The 13,048-nt window shown below is 45.2% G+C and overlaps 1 protein-coding gene across 12 annotated transcripts in view; it reads right to left on the bottom strand.

Annotated features, from left to right (window-relative positions):
- Window positions 1-13,048, bottom strand: part of TIAM1 (TIAM Rac1 associated GEF 1) — a 195,199-nt gene that overhangs the window by 69,875 nt on the left and 112,276 nt on the right. The gene's annotated exons all lie outside the window — the stretch shown is intronic.

The raw sequence follows: 13,048 nt of genomic DNA, 5'->3' as shown, positions 1-13,048 counted from the left end.
AAATAGGTACTTTTTTTTTTTTTCTCCTAAGAGGTTAATGTATTTGAGGTTACTTCTGTTTTGTGTCACTTCTACATCACAAACCCTAACAAGGGGCCACATGATATCCCTTGCCAAATCCCACAGTAATAGACCCTGACAAACCACTGCAGCAAAAGACCCTTCTCGGTCCCCAAGAGCTCACAGTTGAAGTATCATAAGAGACAAGAATATGGCTGGCTTGAGCAAGGCAGGAAATAACGTGACTGAATTCAAGTTTCGAAGTAGCTCAGGCTGCCCCCTGCAACAAGGCTGGTGCCCAGAGGGGGCTAACTGCTACCGCCTCAGCATCCAAAGGCACTTGTGGCAGTTTTTGAAGGAGGACAGTAAAGGCCAAGCCCTGTAAGTTGTGACAAATATGTTAGATACTTGGGAGAAGAGGGAGCCAAGGACGAAGGTGCAAAGAGGTGAGAAATACGGCCAAAACAACAGATATTGCAGCCTCTACCTCCCTTGCAAGAGCAGCTGGTGCTTGACTTACGAGTCTTAAACAAAGTGAGGAAGTCTCTGAGAAGAGGTGGCAGAATGAAGTATTTCTTTTGAGAGAAAACAAGCTTCTAGGTGTTGGTTCGAGCACGAGTTTCCTGTGAAGGCAAGAGCAGCTCTGCAGAAACCGAGAAACCCTCTACCAAGCCCTGTTTGAAACCTTCCTCCTGTGGAGCAAGAACTGGATGAGGAAACCTTAGGGGGAGGGGAGGGGTGTTGCTGAATTTGACCAACTTTTAAGGCATTAATTTGTAACGGATGGGCCTGTTCTTCATAAATGCTACCTCTCAAGGGAGTCTTGGAGTCCAGCTGGAAGAATAAGCGCTTCCTTCCCTGCTCAATGAGCACAGTTATCCTAGTCAGTCTGGTTATTTAATGCAACACAGCGATAGACAAGCTGTTCTGGACAGGCCAATATTCCTCTACTCCCACTGCCTGTGAATGAGCCGAGCAGGGCTTCCTGTAACTGCAGCCATCTACCCGCATAGAGCAGTTTTCACAATGACATGTTTTTTCCTGCTGTTCCAATACATTTGGGTTTTGGAAGCCAATTATCTTCCAATTTCTTGCAGCTCTGCAAAGGAGGGATAGCTGGAGAGGGGAACTGCAGCTCTGCAAAGGAGGGATATCTGGAGAGGGGAACGGCTGCTGCTCAGAAACCAGTGTTTACAAAACACTGCCGTGAGCGAGCTTTGAGCGAGCTTTTGTGCAAGCTGGATGGTGCAACTTCTGATGACAGCACTCCATCTGAGACCCCATGCACCAGGGAGCCAGGACTGGCATGGCCACTCAGCGCTCACGCCCGAGGCACTGCCTCTCTGCCAACGCAGCTACATCAGCATAAAACTGGAGCGCCAAAGAACTGAACCGGATCGCCCATGTTCACTGGGATAATTATTCCCATAGAATGATTGGGGTTGGCATTTGTTTCCTGGGCCCTTCTTCATCCATAATGTCTTTAAAGGGAAAAAGTGTGCCACTCACACAGCATAAACAAATGTGCATTCTGCAGTGAACACGACATACAAGCAACAAAAATTACTTGAGGTTTTGAGATATGTATTATATGGTTAATGATTTAATAAATATACAGTCTGTCTCATAATTATTTTATCCATGCTATACAAAAAGTATAGAGTTAATTCCAGAATTTCAGCTGATGTTACTTTTAGGAAGCACATCTCATGCTTTAACCAGAATTAATCGGTTTTTAAAAATGAAGAGCTACTATAACAGGTCAACAGGCTGAGGGAGATGGGATGTGTAATTTTGCCAGTCAGAGTATGCATGAAACTTTCTTGGTGCTTTTTAGCAGATGGAGTATTTTTTCAAAAACAGAAGTGCACCCAGAGATGATGCACAGCGCTGCAATGCAGGCTCTCAAGGTCACTCGTGCACAGTGTGACACAGCCTTATTGTGTAACCTTGGTGAGACACAGCATTGATTGCCTCAGTTTCCCCTGTCCATAAATGCAGACTATACTCTGGAACTGATACATGGGCATAACAGTTTACTGTTTATAAAAAAATGCAAGGATGGAAAACTCGGAGTGAATGTTATATATGCTCATGAGCTTTAATTGCAGCACATTTTGAAAACATCTTTATAATCTTCACCACAGTGCAAGTGATAGGCTGGATGGGTCAAAAGACCTTTTCAGCATAATGCTGCAGCCCTGCCCCTAATCTCCCTCTGTACCCTGCACTCCCTTTTCCTCTCTTAAATATCCTGTATCAAAGACTTCTAACCAACTGATTCAAGCCCTTCGGTAGGAGGAGGGTCTGGGCATACAAAGGTCAGAACGGTTCAAAATCTATAGCCTGGTAATATTGTTCACACTCATGAATTATGAAACGTAGCATTGAGTGAGCTTAGCACTTTCGGAAGTCTGCTGTACGAGAAGATTGGTCTCAGGGTTAGTAGGGTTAAGAGCATTCATTGCACAGGTCTCTGACTTCTGAGCTCCTGCTGCAATGTCAGCTCGTTCTCATCGGAGGGTATGAAAAGCTCTCCAGAAGCAGCCAGCATCTGCTCTGGCTGTCTCACAGTGCTATAACCCGCATACCGAAGTGCATTCAATTAAGAGTTCAGCAGAAAGTACAGAGGTTTAGTATTGCGCTTCCACAGAAATGTGCCACGGCTGAAGGGGTAACAGTCCCAATCCAAGCAACAAACTGTAGCAGGGTTTGATGAACACATCACTGGGGGCACAGAACTACTCCTGCAAATATTCAAATGACGATGCTGAAAATTAAGCATCCCAGCTCACACCATGAGCAGCATGGCTCTCCACTGATGAGATCAATGTGGATACACAGGCCTCTAGCTTTGGTGTCCAGCTACTGCCACGGCCACCACAGGCTGCTGCTCAGAAGGAACGCAAACATTGCATAACCTTGATGATAGCTGTTTAAGAATTACTCATGTTTCCTGCTTAGGCTATCAGAGAGCCCCATGGGCAATAGCAATGTCTCTCTCCTCCAAGGAAGACTTATTACTGTTCTGGGTCCATAACGGACATGCCACAAAGGCTTGCTAACGAAACAGACATTTTGCTCCTCAGCAGAAGGAGTTCCCAGGCAAAAGTTTCTGAAGCCAAGAGTGAACTACTCAGCTCAGCCTTCGCTACTCACCCCTCTGACTCCTGCCCACCGTCCCTCAGCTCTCCATCATGATGCTGATGGCATGTGCCAGGCACACCGCAGAAGCTGAGAGACAGCTGAAGACTGCAGAATGCTCATTTCTGAAGCCTGCAGTTTTGGACGTTATACACACATTATCACAAAATCACCAGCACATTACTCTGGATTTGCAATTCCTATCACCAAGGGACTCTGTTTTATTTCACGGGTTAAAAACCTCAAAAGTTTAATTCAGCTCTGTGTAAGGTTCAAGACACTGCATCTGATATTCTGCATCTCACCAGAGAACTTGTGTTTTGTATTTTCAGGCTGGCAAACAGCTGTCTCCACACAAAGGAATATTTTTTGCCCCGAGAGACCATCCCAGGAACCAAACGCAAGATTGGAACTAAAATCTGTGCCGCCCTGCTTAGCCTTCCCACTGGTGTTTACCTAGCTTCAGGCCTGGGAGGACAAGAGGGCAAAGCAAGAGGGAGGTGGAAATCATTAAATTGGTCACACCAAGGAGAAAGCGTGTAGTAAAGAAAAGAAAGCATACTTCCTCCAAGAAGTCGTGGGAATAGCAGCTCTTGGCATTTTGCAGACACAATAGGTCTTAGACCATAGGGACAACAAGTCGAATAAACAGGGGGCTTTGTCGCTTTGATTGAAGATTTGCTCTGTGGAAAGCAGGGAGAAATTCACATAAAGACGACTGGCTGAAGAAGGGAACTAAACAGGCTCTAGCAACTGTGCTGCACGCTGTGCCTTGATGGGGAGGCGGTAAGCAGTAGCACAGCATCCACCAGGATCTGGGATCCCTGCCACTGCTGAAGATGACAGAGGAGCAGCACCGCTTCTTACACTGACAGTGTTACCATATCCGTTGTAAATGCCCAGGGTTTATGAAAGGACGTTCAGCAGACAGTAATGGAGGGAAAGGTGGAATGCCCGACACCAGAGAGGCATGCCACAGAATGAGAAACCGGCTGAATGATGGGCTGAATGGTGCCCTTGCTGCCAACAGGAACACAGTGAGGCCCTGCAAGCAGGCCACGTGCCTGTTACAACAGCCCTAATGGCATTGGAGTGTAATGAAGTGGAACTATCGCTGCCCCACCAAATGCAGACAACAATTTAACTGATGAACCAATTGGGTAAAATATTAGTGAAAGTATTAGCAACCTATTTAGCTATATGTTTTTTCCTCACACGAACACTGGGTTTCATGCAAAGCAAGACAGCAGGGAATAAAACTGTAATGCAGGCTACATTAAGCTAATGCAGTTCGTGCTGTAGCTTTTGCATACTCACATGATACTCATACTTCTATGTGTCTACTGCAGCCACATTTGTTAAAAAAATCTTTCTAGATTTAGAAGATACACAGAAAAAACCTTCTGCCTTAGAAAAAAATGTTTACCTCCAGCTAGCAAAAATCAGGCAAAAAGTTTTGGGACAGGTTCCAAGTGTCTACAAACAGAAGTGTCCCCTTGTTGAACATGTTTGGTACTGGCCTCCGCTAGCAAGAGACCACTGGATCGGATAAGCCTGACCCAGCTCTCCAGCTCACGACTGGACACATTCAGAGCGCTTGCAATAACGATGCACTTACCAAACTTCCCACCAGCAGCCCAGTTACAGGCACTATTAAAATGGCTTCGTGAATCACTTTCTCGTGCTTGACTGGCAGCAGTGATTCATGGGCACTTCAGGCACATGGGACTGATTTAGTAGGAAAACTCTTACTTCCCTAACATAAACAGTTCCTTATGTGGTTAATACTTCTTTCTAAATTAACCATTAGATTTAAAATTACTTGTTAGGCTTTTAACTGAGTAGGTTTTTTTCTCAGAAGGGGGTCCCTCCAAGAGAACACATATCCTCTGTTCCCCATCCTTTTTAGCAACAGATCAATAAGGTATTCACATTCAGCAACAGCCTGAAATTGCACATAACCTGTCTGGTTGCTAGTTAGAGAAGCACCACAGAATACATTTAAAATAGATGGGTACGCAGCCTGATGGTTTGCATGCTTTTATGTGCCTGGTGTCTCTTTGAAGCTCCTGCGTAGAAAAAGATTGGCCTGATAAGTGGTTTTCCTTTCTTTTCAGCACTGACTCTACCATCACGGATAGTGAAGGTAGTCTGTTAAGGTACTAGTTGCTTCAAATCAAAATGAAACCCTTTCTCCAGAGTAACTTGAGCACCTGGTAATGAATGCATTAGAAGATTTATCTGTCTTGAAAAGAGTCAAAATATTCCAATAAGCAAAGATAAATCATAAACTGCAAGTGAAACCCAACTGGGAGAAATGGTTTTAAAGCTGCAATGGAGAAAACAAAAGCAACTCCATAGCTCATTCCGTCTGGAAGGAATACAGTTTTGAAGACTGTTACAAATGTACAGAATTGTGTCCATGTAACTCACTGCGAAGTCAGAGGGATTATAATAATGACATGAAGGAGATCTGCTGCCACAGCAACAAACAAAACCCCCTCAACCAGATGCTAAATATGAATGAAGGTTTTGAAGATATCTACAGACCCGTGTACAACAGCACAGTAGCAAATGAGAACTAGCCCGGACGCACCAGACTGGCAACAGGCTTTGGAGAACCAAATTTTCAGCCACAAACCAACATGGGCCAACTGCAGTTCTCTGTTGGATTGGTTGGGTCTTGTTTACACCTCCTAGGAGCGCTCCCAAGTCGAGTGAGTTATAAGCCAACTGCAATTTGTATGTGGATACCATACTGAGATGCTGGGTTTGTGACCTTTGGGAATTCAAAGCGATCAGATACTGATATGTACAAGCAGCTTTGGTTCCTACTTCTGTGCACTAACTGCACTGGTGCAACAGTTCTTCAGATATCTGAAAGAATCCAAATTAAAAAACAGCAACAAACCCTTATATGTGTTATTAAAGCTGCTTGGAGTAGTGTAATAAGCAAGCAAGTTTTGGCCATGGTTCTCTGAAATCAAATTTACTTCCGACAAAAAAGGTACTAGCCCAGACCTCTAGGTATTCCTCCTAGCAGTAAGCTTCACTCTTATTACAAAAGGATGAATCAGTCACAGGTTTCTGGGCAATAATCCCTGGGAAAAGTCTTCAGGCATGGATTTCAATGGGGTTTGGTTCCAAGATTCCTTTGTGAACTTGTCCTGGTGAATGCTGTAGAGTGTAATTTGGCACCTTGGAAAGACAGCAAGGTGTCGGATGCTAGGCACCCAGAAGATACTCGAATATGGAAAGGAGATGCACATCCACTTAGCTCCTGCAGGACAGGCAGGCAGCAAACACCAACGTATCAAGCATCCATCAATCCCATTTCCTTTGCAGGCAACTCTGAGTGATAAATGTGGCTGTTACCTCAGTATTACACTTGGCTCCTTTGCTCCATGTCAAGCCGTCACATTAGCTTAGGGACTCTAACATGGGGGTTGGGAACACTTTCGGTTCACTGACTCCCCAGACATTTTCCAGCTAATAGGTGGGTCCCACCAGAAAGATCATCTCTGTAGACCACCATGCTTCCCCAAGGAGCCTGGGTTTGTTTCTTACCTGACTTAGCTGCCTTAAAGGCAGATTATGGAACCAGAGGGACTCCTGCAGCAGTCAGAAAAGTACAACCCTAGAGGCTTGTCAGCTGTGAGATAGAAAATGTGGAAAATGAAACTGTCTCCCATAAAGCTGCAGGGAAATACATGGGACAGCTTTACGCTCCTCTCCAAGGTACTGTGTGGAGATCTTCACTGACTCAGGACAGTTGTGGCATCAGTTTATGACCTGTCCATGTTCGGAAAGTTAGGTTTGCATCCCTAAGAGCTAAAGTATTGGGTAAAGGGAAGGGGAAGGATGTTTTGATTTTGCTTTTTAATAACAGGAGAGAAATCCAAGCCTGCGAGAGAGCACACAAAGAACAGGGCCTTCAGCGGGAAACAGCGGGAAGCACTGCCATGGGACCTGAGCATACCGGCTCTTCCCTGGCTTTAGCACTGACTTTTAAAGGGTGCTAAAGTATAAAATACCATGCATGATAATCAACCCATAATCCAGTAAAGCCTCTTGCAGTGTGGTCCCTACACGCAGCTTCTGACACCTGCGCAGATCTGGGTTGGACGCCTGCTTTCCATCCCCACCAGTGGGAGGAAGTCTCAGTTCTTCAGTGCTGCAGCGTTTAATCCCTCTGCTCCCAAACGATATGCTGAGGACCCCCCAAAACTTACCTTGCTTTCATCCCAGTGGACCACCCGGCTGAAGAAAGTTTCTAGTGGGATTGAGCTAACCATAAACTAACGCAAGCAGCCTAACTGTGCTTGAATTAAACAAATGGCAACATGCCTAACCAAAATCCTCGAAGTAAAACACAGGGTTAGGTTACTTTATGTTCACTCATGCCAAGAAGAGGCAATTCTTCCTGAGAAATGTAATAGAGGGGGCAGAAGTGGGGAAGACGGAAAGCTGCTAGAACAGCAGCTTGAAATCAAAATTCAACATCTGGGGAGGTATTCACCTGAACAATCAGCTAACTTAAGGAAGCAGGGAAATGTCTGCTGTCTGGGATGAGGACTAGTCACAGGATCACATGCTGAACCTCTCTGAAAAGAAAACGTTTGAATAGAGCACTTAATTGGAAAGGATCACTACTGCAAATTGCATCCATCTAAGTAAGCACAGCCCAGCAAACAAGCAGCTGGGGCAACCTGTCTGTGATTTTTAAGTGAAAAGCACTTGAAACCAAAAACACACAGTGTATGTAGCTTTACAGGGAATACAATTATTGCCAATGGTACAAGCACTTCAAATGTATAAACGACAAAGTCCTACTGTTTAAGAAAAACATGCCTGAATAGAGCTAGATCAGATATCAGGACTGCTGATTTGCTTTCCATTGGCTTCAGACCAAGAGCAAAGGAAGAAAAACAAATTAAGATCTTCAAAAGAGTATCAAAATATTTGCTAGCAAAGACCAAAACACGTATTTTCACATGCTCCTTTCCCTGACAATATTAGGGCACAGTTCTGTGCTCTGAAGAGAGTGACTGCTATTTGCTTTAAAATATCCTGAATAGCCAATATCTGATCTGATCTCATCCATCTAGGAAGGGCAGCCTGGTGACAGAGCAGGGAAGAACTCTGAGTGTGGGTCCCTCTGTTCAAACTTTCCTCCAGGCTCACACTGAATCTGCTTCCAGTTAGCCAGGCTATAAACAGCTTATTTGGTTTAGCCATTAAATGGGTCTGGTCATACAGACCCACTGAGAGCTGCCACGCTGGCAGCCAGCAGGACCCAAGATGTGGATTCCCAAACAGTTTACACTGGTGCAAGCTTGGGCTGCCACCAAAACGAGTGGTTACCCCTTCCCCCCCAGCTCATTTCCACCTCTTCCTTTAACTTTGTGCCCTGTGGCGAGCAGCTGTAAACAGAGATGTTTGGTTTTAATAGACTTGTTTGCCTGGAGGCTCAGCAAAGTGACCAGCTGACCAGTGCTCTTTGGGGGGATTCAGCTGCCAGAGTCACCCAAGCCAAACCCTCCGACTCGAGGATCTCCAGCTTTTGGAGGTTTGGAGCACAGTTCAGGCTGTATCCGAGACCCTGGCAACAGCCTCTGTCTGAAAGGCACTACAGGACTATGTGAACAGGGGCTCCAATCAGCGAGGTGCACACCAGTAACAACGCACTTGTAGGCACTTACTAAACTGTATGTCATTAATTATAATTTAATGATACACGACTTTGTATTTCTTTCCTTGATTCCATCTGGACTCAAACGACTAAGATTAAAGGTCTAGGTCGATCTGGTTAAGAATCATACTTGGGTTGAAAATAGCTGTGTTTTCCAGACTACAGACAGAGATGTACAGAATTACTTTTAACAGGAGCAGAGCTTTAGCTGCTGAAGATGCTCTGCCTGGAAAAACAATGACTGAGGAGGGCTACAAGAGCAGGCTCTAAGGTCACAAGCGTTATGCAGAGTGAACAGGATGCAGTGGAAGCCAGAAGCAGAAAATTATTTCAGAAAAGAGAATCCATGGGGGACAGGTCAACCCAATAGTCTTGGATGCATTCCTCACTCAGGAAGACTCAAATCGCTAATCTTCTGGGATGGCAAGAATGCCCTAAAGGAAAGTTCACCATGTACTCTCCCAGTTTCTTTCTTTTTCGCTTTTCCTCAGCACCTGGTATTTGGGGAACAAGGTACTGGACTATATGGTGCTCTCATGTGACTAATCCGGTGAGGTCCTTTTACATTTGAGGTTATATCCTCTATGCCACAAAACCATTTACGACAAAGTTTTACACAACTTAAAAACAAGTATCGGCTCTCTGGAGTTTAGCCATCCTACAGAGCATAATGAAACACTATAACCTGTTATAAAATTCCCTGAGATGGTAAAAAAATAATATCAACCAGAAAGATATTCTAATTTTAGACTGGTTTCTCTGTACGTCCTGATCTAATTCCCACAAAAAAAACCCCTGGTTTCATCTCCTGCATATTCTGCAAGATTTTTTTAATAGGGTTTTATTATTTTTTTTTAAGGCTAGAGATCCCGAATTCCTCCAGGCTACCTACAGAGGCCTAAAAATAGTAACAAACTTGAAAATTGGACAAAAGGGGATTTAACACGCCAAGGACATAGTCTGTGGCTGGTGCTGAAGGAGGTGCGGTTTCCAAGCCAGGCAGGAAGCTTGTTCACTCAGTTTCACAACAAACACTGGACTGGACATGGCAAAACCCCTTTGCTTTCCCTGCAGAGTTGAGGGACATCTTCCTGCTACTCCTTCTCGAAAGTTATGTAAAAAACCTGGACGGCACTACTGTAACACTAACACAGGCACTGAGCTTTCCCAAGGAAATCACAAACTGTGCTACAAAGCTCAGAGAGGAACAAGCCACCCTCCTCGTATGTCAGCGCTTGACCATGCAGAAATGCTTTGGCCACCATGTCTCCTTGCATTTTAATGCACACAGGAGTCACACCGTGCTCTAAATACTGCTTGTCAAACACCACCGCTCCCCTACAGAAGACAGTGCATGCATAGCTTCACACCTACTAGGAACTAATCCTAACATTTTTTCCCCACAAAACAAATACCAGCACTGGAAGGCCATGGAGGTCTCTGGCTTCAATGGCCACTGCCATCACCACCGCGACCATCACAAAATCTAGAGGGGGAGGAGCGGGATCTGTAGAGCTGGAGCCAGCATCAGGTAGGGCTGGCTCAGGGCCATCTGCAGCAGGCACCCATAAACAGACACACTGCTGGCACCATGGCTTGGCAAGCAGATTTTGCCTCGTGACCAGAACATCTTCTGTACATGCAGGACATCTTCACCCAACTGCCCTCATAATGGAGTTTGAAATGTCAAAAGAGGCTCATGCCCTACGCAAGGCTGTATCCACCCCCATTTGATGGTCTAAAGAAAAAAGCAGCCAGAAATTATCCACAATGGGGAACATGGAATAAGGAAGTGGCAAGATGGGCTTGGTAGTGGCACAAAACTGTATCTCGAAGTTTCCGTTCCCCAGTTCCCCTCCTGAATCTTCAGTTAGGGTTTGTAACAGCTGGTGAGCATGTGGTTACAATTGTCTCTGAACATCCACCAGGAGAAGGAGAAGAAGGAGGAGGAGGGGGGAGTCACCCGCAGGCAGATGTTTAGCTGCAAGCAGGGCACAACAGGGCCGTTTCATCAAGTGTGGATCCCAGCAGGCAGGTTGTAGGATCCTGGGGACCTCACAACCCACAGTCAGAACAAGATGTATCCAACCAGAGCTTGTCTCCCTTAAGCAAAAATGGGTGAAAATGTCAGCCAATTAAGCTTTTTCCACCTACATCACACCAGCTCCAAAAGCCAAACATGATCCCAGCAGAACTCTCCAGGAAGCCTCGCTTCAGCAGATCTGAACCCCTAATGTTAAAATGTTAAAAAAACCAGAACTGCTGCGTGGGTGCCCCCAAGCCACCCTGTGAATATTAATTGCTTGAATGTAATTGTCTCTCCAGTATTAAAAAGCTCTCCTTCTCAATTAGTGGAAAGTGACTCCCACAGTTCAACTGAAGGTTTAAATTTGGAAGGGAGAGATTTTCTTTTCTTTTCTTTTTTTTTTTTTCTTTTTTTTTTTTTCTTTAATGTAAACCACATACTTGTAAAGAACCCATGGATAAGGCACTACAACACAACATGTACAGCTGTAATTCTGGCACCTCCTTTCTGTGACACATTCAGGGCCATGTTTTTCCAGTAGCAGTGGTCAGCACATCACAAAAATTAAAGCTACGGACAACTTCAATAAATTCAGCCCATACAGAAAATAGGATGACACACATGCACGTCGCTGGACATGCATGTAACAGTGGCTGGATTCAGGAATCAAACACAAGGGCACAAGTCCATTGCTGTGGTCTCAGACTTACCCTGCGCTTGGTGCCTTCGGCTTCCAGAGACCTCTTTAGGAACTAGACTAGTCAAAAGATACCTACAAGTGACCATCAAGACCTTCCAGCACTACTAGCACCAGGGCAGGTGTGACTGAAAAAAACATGCAAATACCCCAGCTAAGAGTTTCCAAAAACTAGCAAATACAAACCCAAATTCTTGTGAGGATGGGTGACAGTGATCTGGGCAGAAACCTCCCTTCCGGCTGTGAGGCTCAGTTAGGTGACTTTGAACAAGGGGGTTACCTCTGCACTGCTAAATAACACAGGGGCGATGACAGGTCACTGGCCTGAAGGCCAACTGTGTCTGACGCCATATTACACTTGGCCCTGGGTCACCTTTGTGTGGTGGCCCTGTGACCCTAAGACATAACTATTATTTTGTGGGATCAGGATGGGGGGAGGCAGTCCAAAAGGCTGGAAAAAATATGAAAGCTCTGCTTCAGTCCATTACATTGTTTTTGCAGCGTGAAATGTTTTCCAGCATGAGGACACACACGGCAGGCTCTGGGACAACACTCAAAGTGGTCATCAACAGTGTGAAGCCCACTGAGAAAGTGCTGGAAGACTGGGAAGGGCAGAGGGAAATCAAATGCCCCAAACCAAGCCCAGGTACTGACTGGCACAGACCAACGCAGTGCCAAGGAGCACATTAACAGCAAAGCAGTAAGGCCATCGGCTCTACCTCTCAGCTCCCACCACCTCAAGTAAGGGTAACCATCAGGCTCTACTTCACGGGTGTCGAGTAAAGACGAGCAAAGTGTTGAGAGACTGTCGGACTGGGGACCTGGTACAGAGACAGGTTGGTAGCTTCCCTCCTCTCACCCCTAAGCCACCTAATCGGGTTCACCAAGGAACTAGTCCTTGTACTTTGTGTGCAAATTTGGACCTCCTTTTCGCTCTGTCTATCAAACATGTAATGAGAGTCATTTCCCTACGCTTGCTAAGGGTAAGCTTGGGCTAACATGACTTCATTGCTGACAAGTATCTCATACTTACTGTATGCTGCTAGGATTAAAGACTTGGAAGGAATTTTGACCTTTCCAAAGCTTTAATTTTGTTGAATTCATACCTGGTAATAATCACTGCTGAGACTCCTTATAGCCACTGTCTCCAAGCTCAGGAGATACATCTAGTGAAACCAGCCCCACAAAGTGATTTCCCTGGGTATGGCTGTGGCGTCACAAAATGCTACTTGAATTCGTGACTTTCACTAAATGGCTCAGAGGAATCTTCTTAATGCCAAGATAGGCACCAAGAAGAAAAACAAATGCTTTGCTGTTCACCAGCGACACTGTTTTTCTTAAATACACTTGAAAGAGGGCTGGAGGCAGCAGTTGCACCTAACAATCTCCATGAAAGCCGTTAACGTTCAAGGCTGCCAAATAACATCCTTTTTTTTTTGTTTGCTGTTGTTATCCTCTTGCTTTTTATCCTGTACTGCCTTGATGGAGG

Source organism: Falco biarmicus, chromosome 2 (genome assembly GCF_023638135.1).
Source record: "Falco biarmicus isolate bFalBia1 chromosome 2, bFalBia1.pri, whole genome shotgun sequence".
Lineage (NCBI taxonomy): Eukaryota > Metazoa > Chordata > Aves > Falconiformes > Falconidae > Falco > Falco biarmicus.
Note: the sequence above shows the minus strand (reverse complement) of the source record. Positions and strands in the feature narration are given on the sequence as shown.